This window comes from Schistocerca americana, unplaced genomic scaffold, assembly GCF_021461395.2.
Source record: "Schistocerca americana isolate TAMUIC-IGC-003095 unplaced genomic scaffold, iqSchAmer2.1 HiC_scaffold_18, whole genome shotgun sequence".
NCBI classification, from domain to species: domain Eukaryota; kingdom Metazoa; phylum Arthropoda; class Insecta; order Orthoptera; family Acrididae; genus Schistocerca; species Schistocerca americana.
Window position 1 is genome coordinate 3,272,317 of NW_025725884.1, and position 17,183 is coordinate 3,289,499.

Consider the following 17,183-nt stretch of genomic DNA (forward strand, 5'->3'; position numbering starts at 1 on the left):
CTATGGATACGACAGGATTTTCTTTTGGGATACGAGTATCTCCTTTCCGACGCACTATTCCCTCTTTACTTCATCCCTCGCTCCCTCACTTTGACGTATTAACACAGAAATTGCGTCGCTATGAGATACAATGGGTTCTATGGCTTCTCCTTGTAAATCGAGTAACGTTTCTATGGAAACAAAAGGATTTTCATTTGTAGTACGAGTACCTCCTTTCCGATGCACTATTCCTTCTTCACTGCATCCCTCGCTCAATCACATTTAAAATTAACAATGATATTGCGTCGCTATCAAATACTATGGATTCTATGACTTCTCCTTCTAATCGAGTAACGTTTCTATCGAAACGACAGGATTTTCTTTTGGGATACGAGTGTCTCCTTTCCGAGGCACTATTCCTTCCTTACTGCATTCCTCGTTCCTTCACAATGATGAATAAGCACAGAAATTGCGTCGCTATATAATACTATGGGATCTATGACTTCTCCTTATTACCGAGTAACGTTTCTATGGAAACGACAGGATTTTCATTTGGGATACGACTATCTCCTTTCAGATGCACTGTTGGTTCTTTACTGCATCCCTCGCTCGATCACATTGACGAATACGCACAGAAATTGCGTCGCTATCAAATACCATTGGTTCTATGACTTCTCCTTCTAAATCAAGTAACGATTCTATGGAAGCAAAGAGTTTTTTCTTGGGATACGAGTAACCCCTTTACGATGCACTATTGCTTCTTTACTGCATCCCTCGCTCCCTCACATTGACGAATTAACACAGAAATTGTCGCTAAAAAATACTATGGGTTCTATGACTTCCCCTTCTAAATCGAGTAACGTTTCTATTGAATCTACATGATTTTCTTTTGGGATACGAGTATCTACTATCCGATGCACTATTCCTTCTTTACTGCGTTCCTCGCTCCCTCACATTGACGAATTAAGAATAATATTGCGTGGCTATGAAATACTATGGGTTCTTTTACTTCTCCTTGTAAATCGAGTAACGTTTCTATGGAAACGATAGGATTTTCATTTGGTATACGACAATGTCCCTTCCGATGCACTATTCCTTCTTTACTGCTTCCCTCGCTCCCGCACATTGACAAATTAACACAGAAATTACGTCGCTATGATATACTACCGGTTCTATGACTTCTCCTTCTAAATCGAGTAACGATTCTATTGGAACGACAGGATTTTCTTTTGGGGTACGAGTACTTCCTTTCCGATGCGCTATTCCTTCTTTACTGCAATCCTCGCTCCCACTGATTGACGGATTAAGACAGAAATTGCGTGGCTATGAAATACTACGGTTTCTATGACTTGTCCTTCTATATCGAGTAACATATCTATGGAAACGACAGGATTTTCTTTTGGTATTCGAGTATGTCATTTTCGATGCACTATTCCTTCTTTACTGCTTTCCTCGCTCCCTCACATTGACGAATAACCACAGAAATTGCGTCGCTATGATATACTATGGGTTCTATGACTTCTCCATCTAAATCGAGTAGCATTTCTATGGAAACGACAGGATTTTCTTATGGTATACGAGTATGCCCTTTTCGATGCACTATTCCTTCTTTACTGCTTCCCTCGCTCCCGCACATTGACGAATTAACACAGAAATGGCGTCGCTATGAAATACTACCGGATCTATGACTAATCCTTTTAAATCTAGTAACGTTTCTATGGAAACGACGGATTTTCTTTTGGGATACGGGTTTGTCCTTTCCGATGCGCTATTCCTTGTTTACTGCATCCGTCGCTCTCTCACATTGACGAATTAACACTGATATAGCGTCGCTATGAAATACTATGGGTTCTATTACTTCTCCTTCTAAATCGAGTAACGTTTGTAAGGAAACGAAAGGATTTTCTTTCGGGATACGAGTATCACTTTTCCGATGCACTATTCCCTACTTAATGCATCCATCGCTCCCTCACAACGACGAATAAGCACAGAAATTGCGTCGCTATGAAATACCATGGGTTCCAGGACTTCTCCTTCTAAATCGAGTAACGTTTCTATGGAAACGACAGGTTTTTCTTTTGGGATACGAGTATCTCCTTTGCGATGCTCTATTTCCTCTTTACTGCATCCCTCGCACTCTCACATTTACGTATTAACACTGAAATTGCGTCGCTATGATATACTATGGTTTCAATGCTTCTATATCTAAATCGAGTAACGTTTCTATGGAAATGACAGGATTTTCTTTTGGGAGTCAAGTTTCTCCTTTCCGATGCTGTATTCCTTCTTTACTGCATCCCTCGCTCACTCACATTGACGAATTAAGACTGAAATTGCGTGGCTATGAAATACTATGGGTTTTATGAATTCTCTTTCTAAATCGAGTAACGTTTCTATGGAAACGTCAGGTTTTTCGTTTGGGATACGAGTATCTCCTTTCCGATGCACTTTTCTATCTTTACTGCATCCCTCGCTCCCTCACATTGACATATTACCACAGAGATTGGGTCGCTATTAAATACTATGGGTTTTATGAATTCTCTTTCTAAATCTAGTAACGTTTCTATGGAAACGACCGGATTTTCTTTTGGGATACGAGTATCTCCTTTCCGATGCACTACGCCTTCTTTACTGAATCCCTCGTTCCCTCACATTGACGAATAACCACAGAAATTGCGTCAGTATGAAATACTATTAGAACTATGACTTCTCCTTCTAAATCGAGTAACGTTTCTATTGTAACGACAAGATTTTCTTTTGGGATACGAGGATCGCCTTTCCGATGCACTATTGGTTCTTTACTGCATCCCTCGCTCCCACACATTGACGAATAAGCACAGATATTGCGTGGCTATGAAATACTATGGGTTCTGTGCCATTTCCTTCTAAATCGAGTAACGTTTCTATGGAAACGACAGATTTTCTTTTTTGATTCCAGTATCTCCTTTCCGATGCACTATTCCTTCTTTACTGCATCCCTCACTCCCTCACATTGAAGAATAAGCAAAGAGATTGCGTCGCTATGAAGTACTTTGGCATCTATGACTTCTCCTTCTGAATCTATTTACGTTTCTATGGAAACGACAGGATTCTAATTTAAGATACGAGTATCTCATTTCCGATGCAATATTCCTTCTTTACTGCATTCCTCGCTAACTCACATTGACGAATTAAGACAGAAATTGCATGGCTATGAAATACTATGGGTTCTATGACTTCTCCTTCTAAATCGAGTAATGTTTCTATGGAAACGAACGGATTTTCTTTTAAATACGAGTCTCTCATTTCCGATGCACTATTGCTTCTTTACCGCATCGCTCGCTCCCTCACAATGACGACTAAGCACACAAATAACGTCGCTATGAAATACTATGGGTTCTATGGCTTCTCCATCTAAATGGCGTAACGTTTCTATGGAAACGACAGGATTTTCTCTTGGGATACGAGTATCTCTTTTCCGATGCACTATTACTTCTTTACTGCTTCCCTCGCTCCCTCTCATTGACGAATTAACACAGAAATGGCGTCGCTATGATATACTATTTGTTCTATGACATCTCCTTCAAAATCGAGTAACGTTTCTATGGAAACGACTGGATTTTCTATTCGGATACGAGTATCTCCTTTCCGATGCACTATTCCTTCTGTATTTCATCCCTCGCTCCCTCACATTGACGAATTCACACAGAAATTGCGTCGCTATAACATACTATGGGTTCTATAACTTCTCCTTCTATATCGGGTAACGCTTCTATGGACACGACGGGGATTCTTTTTGGATACGACTATCTCCATTTTGATGCACTATTCCTTCTGTATTGCATTCGTCGCTCCCTCACATTGATGAATAAACACAGATATTGCGTAGCGGGAATTACTATGCGTTCTATGACTTCTCCTTCTAAATCGAGCCGGCCGAAGTGGCCGTGCGGTTAAAATCGCCGCAGTCTCGAACCGCAAGACCCCTACGGTCGCAGGTTCGAATCCTGCTTCGGGCATGGATGTTTGTGATGTCCTTAGGTTAGTTAGGTTTAACTAGTTCTAAGTTCAATGGACTAATGACCTCAGCAGTTGAGTCCCATAGTGCTCAAAGCCATTTGAACCATTTTTTCTAAATCGAGTAACGTTTCTATGGAAATGACAGGATTTTCTTTTGGGATACGAGTATCTCCTTTGCGATGCAGTATTCCCTTTTTACTGCATCCCTCGCTCTCTCACATTTACGTATTAACACAGATATTACGTCGCTATGAAATACTATGGTTTCTATGGCTTCTCCATCTAAATCGAGTAACGTTTCTATGGAAACGACAGGATTTTCTTTTGGGATACGAGTATCTCCTTTCAGAAGCAGTATTCTTTCTTTACTGCATCCCTCGCTCTCTCACATTGACGAATAAGCTCAGAAATTGCATCTCTATGAAATACTATAGGTTCTATGACTCCTCCTTCTAAATCGAGTTACGTTTCTATGGAAACGACTGGGTTTTCTTTTGGGATACGAGTATCTCCTTTCCGATGCACTATTCCTTCTTTACTGCATTCCTCGCTCCATCACATTGACGAATTAAGACAGAGAATGCGTGGCTATGAAATACTATGGGTTCTATGACTTCACCTTCTAAAGCGAATCACGTTTCTGTGGAAACGACAGGATTTTCTTTTGGGATACGAGTATGTCCTTTCCGATACACTATTCCTACTTAACTGCTTCCCTCGCTCCCTCACATTGACGAGTTAACACAGAAATTGCGTCGCTATGAAATACTATGTGTTCTATGACTTCTCCTTCTACATCGAGTAACGTTTCTATTGAAACTACAGGATTTTCTTTAGGGATACGAGTATCTCCTTTCCGAGGCACTAATCCTTCTTTACTGCATTCCTCGCTCCATCACATTGACAAATTAAGACAGAAATTGCGTGGCTATGAAATACTATGGGTTCTATGACTTCACCTTCTAAATCGAGTACCGTTTCTGTGGAAACGACAGGATTTTCATTTGGGATACTAGTATGTCCTTTCCGATACACTATTTCTACTTTACTGCTTCCCTCGCTCCCTCACATTGACGAGTTAACACAGAAATTGCGTCGCTATGAAATACTATGGGTTCTATGACTTCTCCTTCTAAATCGAGTCACGTATCTAAGGAAACGACAGGATTCTCATTTGGGATACGACTTTCTCCATTCCGATGCGATATTCCTTCTTTACTGCATCCCTCGCTCAATCACATTGACGAATTAACAATGATATCGCGTCGCTATAAAATACTATGGTTTCTATGACTTCTCCTTCTAATCGAGTAACGTTTCTATGGAAACGACAGGATTTTCTTTTAAGATACGAGTATCTCATTTCCGATGCAGTATTCCCTCTTTACTGCATCCCTCGCTCTCTCACATTTACGTATTAACACAGAAATTACGTCGCTATGAAATACTATGATTTCTATTACTTCTCCATCTAAATCGAGTAACGTTACTATGGATACGACAGGATTTTCTTTTGGGATACGAGTATCTGCTTTCCGAAGCAGTATTCCTCCTTTACTGCATCCCTCGCTCCCTCACGTTGATGAATAAGCTCAGAAATTGCGTCGCTATGAAATACTATAGGTTCTATGACTCCTCCTTCTAAATCGAGTTACGTTTCTATGGAAACGAATGGATTTTCTTTTGGGATACGAGTATCTCCTTTCCGATGCAGTATTCCCTCTTTACTGCATCCCTCGATCTCTCACATACACGTATTAACACAGAAATTACGTCGCTATGAAATACTATGATTTCTATGGCTTCTCCATCTAAATCGAGTAACGTTACTATGGATACGACAGGATTTTCTTTTGGGATACGACTATCTCCTTTCCGATGGACTATTCCTTCTGTACTGATTGCCTCACTCCCTCACATTGGCGAATTAACACAGAAATTGCGTCCGTATGAAATACCATGTTTTCTATGACTTCTCCTTCTAAACCGAGTAACGTCTCTATGTAAACGACAGGATTTTCTTTTGGGATATGACTATCTCCTCTCCGATGCACTATTGGTTCTTTACTGCATCCCTCGCTCGATCACATTGAGGAATACGCTTAGAAATTGCGTCGCTATCAAATACCATTGGTTCTATGACTTCTCCTTCTAAATCGAGTTCCGTTTCTATTGAAACTACATGATTTTCTTTTGCGATACAAGTATCTTCTTTCCGAAGCACTGTTCCTTCTTTACTGCATCCCTGCTCCTGAATGAGCAGGGATGCAGTACATTGACGAATTAACACAGAGATTGGATCACTATAAAATACTATGGGTTCTATGAGTTCTCCTTCTAAATAGAGTAACGTTCCAATGGAAAAAACAGGATTTTCTTTTGGGGTACGAGTACTTCCTTTCCGATGCACCATTCCTTCTTTACTGCATTCCTCGCTCCCTCACATTGACGAATTAAGACAGAAATTACGTGGCTATGAAATACTATGGGTTCTATGACTTCACCTTCTAATCGAGAAACGTTTCTATGGAAACGACAGGATTTTCCTTTGGGATACGAGTATCTCCTTTCCGATGCACTATTCCTTCTTTACTGCATTCCTCGCTCCATCACATTGACGAATTAAGACAGAAATTGCGTGGCTATGAAATACTATGGGTTCTATGACTTCACCTTCTAAATCGAGTAACGTTTCTGTGGAAACGACAGGATTTTCATTTGGGATACGAGTATGTCCTTTCCGATACACTATTCCTACTTTACTGCTTCCCTCGCTCCCTCACATTGACAAGTTAACACAGAAATTGCGTCGCTATGAAATACTATGTGTTCTATGACTTCTCCTTCTACATCGAGTATCGTTTCTATTGAAACTACACGATTTTCTTTTGGGATACGAGTATCTCCTTTCCGATGCACTAATCCTTCTTTACTGCATTCCTCGCTCCATCACAATGACGAATTAAGACAGAAAATGCGTGGCTATGAAATACTATGGGTTCTATGACTTCATCTTCTAAACCGAGTAACGTTTCTGTGGAAACGACAGGAATTTCTTTTGGGATACGAGTATGTCCTTTCCGATACACTATTCCTACTTTACTGCTTCCCTCGCTCCCTCACATTGACGAGTTAACACAGAAATTGCGTCGTTATGAAATACTATGGGTTCTATGACTTCTCCTTCTAAATCGAGTCACGTATCTAAGGAAACGACAGGATTCTCATTTGGGATACGACTTTCTCCATTCCGATGCGATATTCCTTCTTTACTGCATCCCTCGCTCAATCACATTGACGAATTAACAATGATATCGCGTCGCTATAAAATACTATGGTTTCTATGACTTCTCCTTCTAATCGAGTAACGTTTCTATGGAAACGACAGGATTTTCTTTTGGGATACGAGTAGATCCTTTCCGAGGCAGTAATCCTTCTTTACTGCATCCCACGTTCCCTCACATTGACGAATAAGCACAGAAATTGCGTGGCTATGAAATACTATGGGTTCTGTGCCATTTCCTTCTAAATCGAGCAACGTATCTATGGAAACGACAGATTTTCTTTTGGAATTCCAGTATCTCCTTTCCGATGCACTATTCCTTCTTTACTGCATCCCTCACTCCCTCACATTGAAGAATAATCAAAGAGATTGCGTCGCTATGAAGTACTTTGCTTCTATGACTTCTCCTTCTGAATCTATTTACGTTTCTATGGAAACGACAGGATTCTAATTTAAGATACGAGTATCTCATTTCCGATGCACTATTGCTTCTTTACCGCATCCCTCGCTCCCTCACAATGACGACTAAGCACACAAATAACGTCGCTATGAAATACTATGGGTTCTATGGCTTCTCCATCTAAATCGCGTAACGTTTCTATGGAAACGACAGGATTATCTCTTGGGATACGAGTATCTCTTTTCCGATGCACTATTACTTCTTTACTGCTTCCCTCGCTCCCTCTCATTGACGAATTAACACATAAATGGCGTCGCTATGATATACTATTTGTTCTATGACATCTCCTTCAAAATCGAGTAACGTTTCTATGGAAACGACTGGATTTTCTATTCGGATACGAGTATCTCCTTTCCGATGCACTATTCCTTCTGTATTTCATCCCTCGCTCCCTCACATTGACGAATTCACACAGAAATTGCGTCGCTATAACATACTATGGGTTCTATAACATCTCCTTCTATATCGGGTAACGCTTCTATGGACACGACGGGGATTCTTTTTGGATACGACTATCTCCATTTTGATGCACTATTCCTTCTGTATTGCATCCGTCGCTCCCTCACATTGATGAATAAACACAGATATTGCGTAGCGGGAAATACTATGCGTTCTATGACTTCTCCTTCTAAATCGAGCCGGCCGAAGTGGCCGTGCGGTTAAAATCGCTGCAAACTGGAACCGCAAGACCCCTACGGTCGCAGGTTCGAATCCTGCCTCGGGCATGGATGTTTGTGATGTCCTTAGGTTAGTTAGGTTTAACTAGTTCTAATTTCAAGGGACTAATGACCTCAGCAGTTGAGTCCCATAGTGCTCAAAGCCATTTGAACCATTTTTTCTAAATCGAGTAACGTTTCTATGGAAATGACAGGATTTTCTTTTGGGATACGAGTATCTCCTTTGCGATGCAGTATTCCCTCTTTACTGCATCCCTCGCTCTCTCACATTTACGTTTTAACACAGATATTACGTCGCTATGAAATACTATGGTTTCTATGGCTTCTCCATCTAAATCGAGTAACGTTTCTATGGAAACGACAGGATTTTCTTTTGGGATACGAGTATCTCCTTTCAGAAGCAGTATTCTTTCTTTAGTGCATCCCTCGCTCTCTCACATTGACGAATAAGCTCAGAAATTGCGTCGCTATGAAATACTATAGGTTCTATGACTCCTCCTTCTAAATCGAGTTACGTTTCTATGGAAACGACTGGGTTTTCTTTTGGGATACGAGTATCTCCTTTCCGATGCACTATTCCTTCTTTACTGCATTCCTCGCTCACATCACATTGACGAATTAAGACAGAGAATGCGTGGCTATGAAATACTATGGGTTCTATGACTTCACCTTCTAAAACGAATCACGTTTCTGTGGAAACGACAGGATTTTCTTTTGGGATACGAGTATGTCCTTTCCGATACACTATTCCTACTTAACTGCTTCCCTCGCTCCCTCACATTGACGAGTTAACACAGAAATTGCGTCGCTATGAAATACTATGTGTTCTATGACTTCTCTTTCTACATCGAGTAACGTTTCTATTGAAACTACAGGATTTTCTTTTGGGATACGAGTATCTCCTTTCCGAGGCACTAATCCTTCTTTACTGCATTCCTCGCTCCATCACATTGACAAATTAAGACAGAAATTGTGTGGCTATGAAATACTATGGGTTCTATGACTTCACCTTCTAAATCGAGTACCGTTTCTGTGGAAACGACAGGATTTTCATTTGGGATACGAGTATGTCCTTTCCGATACACTATTCCTACTTTACTGCTTCCCTCGCTCCCTCACATTGACGAGTTAACACAGAAATTGCGTCGCTATGAAATACTATGGGTTCTATGACTTCTCCTTCTAAATCGAGTCACGTATCTAAGGAAACGACAGGATTCTCATTTGGGATACGACTTTCTCCATTCCGATGCGATATTCCTTCTTTACTGCATCCCTCGCTCAATCACATTGACGAATTAACAATGATATCGCGTCGCTATAAAATACTATGGTTTCTATGACTTCTCCTTCTAATCGAGTAACTTCTATGACTTCTCCTTCTAATCGAGTAACGTTTCTATGGAAACGACAGGATTTTCTTTTAAGATACGAGTATCTCCTTTCCGATGCAGTATTCCCTCTTTACTGCATCCCTCGCTCTCTCACATTTACGTATTAACACAGAAATTACGTCGCTATGAAATACTATAATTTCTATGGCTTCTCCATCTAAATCGAGTAACGTTACTATGGATACGACAGGATTTTCTTTTGGGATACGAGTATCTGCTTTCCGAAGCAGTATTCCTCCTTTACTGCATCCCTCGCTCCCTCACGTTGATGAATAAGCTCAGAAATTGCGTCGCTATGAAATACTATAGGTTCTATGACTCCTCCTTCAAAATCGAGTTACGTTTCTATGGAAACGAATGGATTTTCTTTTGGGATACGAGTATCTCCTTTCCGATGCAGTATTCCCTCTTTACTGCATCCCTCGATCTCTCACATACACGTATTAACACAGAAATTACGTCGCTATGAAATACTATGATTTCTATGGCTTCTCCATCTAAATCGAGTAACGTTACTATGGATACGACAGGATTTTCTTTTGGGATACGACTATCTCCTTTCCGATGGACTATTCCTTCTGTACTGATTGCATCACTCCCTCACATTGGCGAATTAACACAGAAATTGCGTCCGTATGAAATACCATGTTTTCTATGACTTCTCCTTCTAAACCGAGTAACGTCTCTATGTAAACGACAGGATTTTCTTTTGGGATATGACTATCTCCTCTCCGATGCACTATTGGGTCTTTACTGCATCCCTCGCTCGATCACATTGAGGAATACGCTTAGAAATTGCGTCGCTATCAAATACCATTGGTTCTATGACTTCTCCTTCTAAATCGAGTTCCGTTTCTATTGAAACTACATGATTTTCTTTTGGGATACAAGTATCTTCTTTCCGAAGCACTGTTCCTTCTTTACTGCATCCCTGCTCCCTCACATTGACGAATTAACACAGAGATTGGATCACTATTAAATACTATGGGTTCTATGAGTTCTCCTTCTAAATAGAGTAACGTTCCAATGGAAAAAACAGGATTTTCTTTTGGGGTACGAGTACTTCCTTTCCGATGCACTATTCCTTCTTTACTGCATTCCTCGCTCCCTCACATTGACGAATTAAGACAGAAATTACGTGGCTATGAAATACTATGGGTTCTATGACTTCACCTTCTAATCGAGTAACGTTTCAATGGAAACGACAGGATTTTCTTTTGGGATACGAGTTTCTCCTTTCCGATGCACTATTCCCTCTTTACTGCATCCCTCGCCCTCCCACATTTACGTATTAACACAGAAATTACGTCGCTATGAAATACTATGGTTTCTATGGCTTCTCGATCGAAATCGAGTAACGTTTCTATGGAAACGACAGGATTTTCCTTTGGGATACGAGTATCTCCTTTCCGATGCACCATTCCTTCTTTACTGCATCCCTCGCTCCCTCACATTGACGATTTAACTCAGAAATTGCGTCGCTATGAAATATTATGAGTTCTATGACATCTCCTTCTAAATCGAGTAACGTTTCTATGGAAACGACAGGATTTTCTTTTGGGATACGACTATCTCCTTTCCGATGCACTATTCCTTCTGTACTGATTGCCTCACTCCCTCACATTGGCGAATTAACACAGAAATTGCGTCGCTATGAAATACCATGGGTTCTATGACTTCTCATTCTAAACCGAGTAACGTTTTTATGGATACGACAGGATTTTCTTTTCGGATACGAGTATCTCCTTTCCGATGCACTATTCCTTGTGTATTGCATCCGTCGCTCCCTCACATTGACGAATTAACACAGATATAGTGTCGCTATGAAATACTATGAGTTCTATGGCTTCTCCTTCTAAATCGAGTAACGTTTCTACTGAAACTACAGGATTTTCATTTGGGATACGAGTACCTCCTTTCCGATGCACTATTCCTTCTTCACAGCATCCCTCGCTCAATCACATTGACGAATTAACAATGATATTGCGTCGCTATCAAATACTATGGATTCTATGACTTCTCCTTCTAATCGAGTAACGTTTCTACCGAAACGACAGGATTTTCTTTTGGGATACGAGTGTCTCCTTTCCGATGCACTATTCCTTCTTTACTGCATTCCTCGCTCCCACACATTGACGAATTAACACAGAAATTGCGTCGCTATGAAATACTACGCTACGGGTTCTATGACCTCTCCTTCTAAAACTAGTAACGTTTCTATGGAAACGACCGGATTTTCTTTTGGGATACGAGTTTCTCCTTTCCGATGCGCTATTCCTTGTTTACTGCATCCCTCGCTCCCTCACATTGACGGTTTAACGATGATATAGCGTCACTATGAAAAACTATGGGTTCTATGACTTCTCCTTCTAATCGAGTAACGTTTCTATGGAAACGACAGGATTTTCTTTTGGGATACGAGAATCTCCTTTCCAATGCACTATTGGTTCTTTACTGCATCCCTCGCTCCCTCACATTGACGAATAACCACAGAAATTGCTGTGCTATGATATACTATGGGTTCTATGACTTCTCCAACTAAATCGAGTAACGTTTCCATGGATACGACAGGATTTTCTTTTGGGATACGACTATCTCCTTTCCGATGCACTATTCCTTCTTTACTGCAATCCTCGCTCCCTCATATTGACGAATTATGACAGAAATTGAGTGGCTATGAAGTACTATGGGATCTATGACTTCTCCATCTAATTCGAGTAACGTTTCTATGGAAACGACAGGATTTTCGTTTGGAATACGAGTATCACCTTTCCGATGCACTATTCCTTCTTTGCTGCATCCCTCGCTCCCTCACATTGACAAATTAACACAGAAATTGCGTCGTTATGAAATACTATAGGTTCTATGACTCCTCCTTCTAAATCGAGTTATGTTTCTATGGAAACGACAGGATTTTCTTTTGGGATACGACTATCTCCTTTCCGATGCACTATTCCTTCTGTACTGATTGCCTCACTCCCTCACATTGGCGAATTACCACAGAAATTGCGTCGCTATGAAATTCCATGGGTTCTATGACTTCTCATTCTAAACCGAGTAACGTTTTTATGGAAACGACAGGATTTTCTTTTCGGATACGAGTATCTCCTTTCCGATGCACTATTCCTTGTATATTGCATCCGTCGCTCCCTCACATTGACGAATTAACACAGATATTGTGTCGCTATGAAATACTATGAGTTCTATGGCTTCTCCTTCTAAATCGAGTAACGTTTCTACTGAAACTACAGGATTTTCATTTGGGATACGAGTACCTCCTTTCCGATGCACTATTCTTTCTTCACTGCATCCCTCGCTCAATCACATTGACGAATTAACAATGATATTGCGTCGCTATCAAATACTATGGATTCTATGACTTCTCCTTCTAATCGAGTAACGTTTCTATCGAAACGACAGGATTTTCTTTTGGGATACGAGTGTCTCCTTTCCGATCCACTATTCCTTCCTTACTGCAATCCTCGTTTCTTCACAATGATGAATAAGCACAGAAATTGCGTCGGTATATAATACTATGGGTTCCTTGGCTTCTCCCTATAACCGAGTAACGTTTCTATGGAAACGACAGGATTTTCATTTGGGATACGACTATCTCCTTTCAGATGCACTATTGGTTCTTTACTGCATACCTCGCTCGATCACATTTACGAATACGCACAGAAATTGCGTCGCTATCAAATACCATTGGTTCTATGACTTCTCCTTCTAAATCAAGTAACGATTCTATGGAAGCAAAGAGTTTTTTCTTGGGATACGAGTATCCCCTTTCCGATGCACTATTGCTTCTTTACTGCATCCCTCGCTCCCTCACATTGACGAATTAACACAGAAATTGTCGCTAAAAAATGCTATGGGTTCTATGACTTCCCCTTCCAAATCGAGTAACGTTTCTATTGAATCTACATGATTTTCTTTTGGGATACGCGTATCTACTTTCCGATGCACTATTCGTTCTTTACTGCGTTCCTCGCTCCCTCACATTGACGAATTAAGACAAATATTGCGTGGCTATGAAATACTATGGGTTCTATTACTTCTCCTTCTAAATCGAGTAACGTTTCTATGGAAACGACAGGTTTTTCATTTGGTATACGAGTATGTCCTTTCCGACGCGCTATTCCTCCTTTACTGCATCCGTCGCTCCCTCAGATTGACGAATTAACAATGATATTGCGTCGCTATGAAATACGATGGATTCTATGACTTCTCCAACTAACCGAGTAACGATTCAATGGAAACGACAGGATTTTCTTTTGGGATACGAGTATCTAGTTTCCGATGCACTATTCCCTCTTTACTTCATCCCTCGCTCTGTCACATTGACATATTAACACAGAAATTCTGTCGTGTTGAATTACTATGGGTTCTATGACGTCTTCTTTCAAATCGAGTAACGTTTCTATGGAAACGACAGGATTTTCCTTTGGGATGCGAGTATATCCTTTCCGATGCACTATTCCTTCTATACTGCATCCCTCGTTCCCTCACATTGACAAATAAGCACAGAAATTGCGGCGCTATGAAATACTATGGATTCCTTGACATCTCCTTCTAAATCGAGTAACGTTTCTATTGAAACGACAGGATTTGCTTTTGGGGTACGAGTACTTCCTTTCCGATGCACTATTCCTTCTTTACTGCATTCCTCGCTCCCACACATTGACGAATTAACACAGAAATATCGTCGCTATGAAATACTACGGGTTCTATGACCTCTCCTTCTAAAACTAGTAACGTTTCTATGGAAACGACCGGATTTTCTTTTGGGATACGAGTTTCTCCTTTCCGATGCGCTATTCCTTGTTTACTGCATCCCTCGCTCCCTCACATTGACGGATTAACGATAATATAGCGTCACTATGAAAAACTATGGGTTCTATGACTTCTCCTTCTAATCGAGTAACGGTTCTATGGAAACGACAGGATTTTCTTTTGGGATACGAGCATCTCCTTTCCAATGCACTATTGGTTCTTTACTGCATCCCTCGCTCCCTCACATTGACGAATAACCACAGAAATTGCGGTGCTATGATATACTATGGGTTCTATGACTTCTCCTACTAAATCGAGTAACGTTTCTATGGATACGACAGGATTTACTTTTGGGATACGACTATCTCCTTTCCGATGCACTATTCCTTCTTTACTGCATTCCTCGCTCCCTCATATTGACGAATTATGACAGAAATTGAGTGGCTATGAAGTACTATGGGATCTATGACTTCTCCTTCTAATTCGAGTAACGTTTCTGTTTAAACGACAGGATTTTCTTTTGGTATACGAGTATGTCCTTTCCGATGCACTATTCCATCTATACTGCTTCCCTCGCTCCCTAAAATTGACAAATTAACACGGAAGTTTCGTCGCTATGAAATACTATGGGTTCTATGACTTCTCCTTTTATATCGTGTAACGTTTCTATGGAAACGACAGGATTTTCTTTTGGTATACAAGTTTCCCCTTTCCGATTCGCTATTCCTCCTTTACTGCATCCGTCGCTCCCTCAGATTGTCGAATTAACAATGATATTGCGTCGCTATGAAATACGATGGATTCTATGACTTCTCCAACTAACCGAGTAACGATTCAATGGAAACGACAGGATTTTCTTTTGGGATACGAGTATCTAGTTTCCGATGCACTATTCCCTCTTTACTTCCTCCCTCGCTCTGTCACATTGACATATTAACACAGAAATTCTGTCGTTATGAATTACTATGGGTTCTATGACGTCTTCTATCAAATCGAGTAACGTTTCTATGGAAACGACAGGATTTTCCATTGGGATGCGAGTATATCCTTTCCGATGCAATATTCCTTCTTTACTGCTCCCCTCGCTCCCTCAAATTGACGAACTAACACAGAAATGGCGTCGCTATGCAATATTATGCGTTGTATGTTTTCTCCTTCCAAATCGAGTCACGTTTCTATTGAAACGACAGGATTTTCTTTTGGGATACGAGTACCTCCTTTGCGATGCACTATGCCCTCTTTACCGCATTCCTCGCTCCCTCACATTGACGAATTAAGACAGAAATTGCGTGGCTATGAAATACTATGGGTTCTATGACTTCTCCTTCTAATCGAGTAACGTTTCTATGGAAACGACAGGATTTTCGTTTGGAATACGAGTATCACCTTTCCGATGCACTATTCCTTCTTTACTGCATCCCTCGCTCCCTCACATTGACAAATTAACACAGAAATTGCGTCGTTATGAAATACTATAGGTTCTATGACTCCTCCTTCTAAATCGAGTTACGTTTCTATGGAAACGACAGAATTTTCATTTGGGATACGACTATATTCTTTCCGGTGCACTATTGGTTCATTGCTGCGTCCCTCGCTCGATCACATTGACGAATACGCACAGAAATTGCGTCGCTATTAAATACTATTGGTTCTATGGCATCTCCTTCTAAATCAAGTAACGTTTCTTTGGAAACGAAAGGATTTTCTTTTGGGATACGAGTATCCCCTTTCCGATGCACTAATGCTTCTTTACTGCATCCCTCGCTCCCTCACATTGACGAATTAACACAGAAATAGCGTCGCTATGAAATTCTATTTGTTCTATGACATCTCCTTCAAAATCGAGTAACGTTTCAATGGAAACGACAGGATTTTCTCTTGGGATACGAGTATCACCATTCCCATGCAATAATCCTGCTTTACTGCATTCCTCGCACACTCACATTGACGAATTAAGACTGAAATTGCGTGGCTATGAAATACAATGGGTTTTATGAATTCTCTTCCTAAATCGAGTAACGTTTCTATGGAAACGTCAGGTTTTTCGTTTGGGATACGAGTATCTCCTTTCCGATGCACTTTTCCTTCTTTACTGCATCCCTCGCTCCCTCACATTGACGAATTAACACAGAGATTGGGTCGCTATTAAATACTATGGGTTTTATGAATTCTCTTTCTAAATCTAGTAACGTTTCTATGGAAACGACCGGATTTTCTTTTGGGATACGAGTATCTCCTTTCCGATGCACTATGCCTTCTTTACTGCATCCCTCGTTCCCTCACATAGACGAATAACCACAGAAATTGCGTCAGTATGAAATACTATTAGAACTATGACTTCTCCTTCTAAATCGAGTAACGTTTCTATGGTAACGACAAGATTTTCTTTTGGGATACGAGGATCGCCTTCCCGATGCTCTATTGGTTCTTTACTGCATCCCTCGCTCCCTCACATTGACGAATAACCACAGAAATTGCGTCGGCATGATATACTATGTGTTCTATGACTTCTCCTTCTAAATCGAGTAACGTATCTATGGAAACGACAGGATTTTACTTTGGGATACGACTAACTACTTTCCGATGCACTATTCCTTCTTTACTGCATGCCTCGTTCC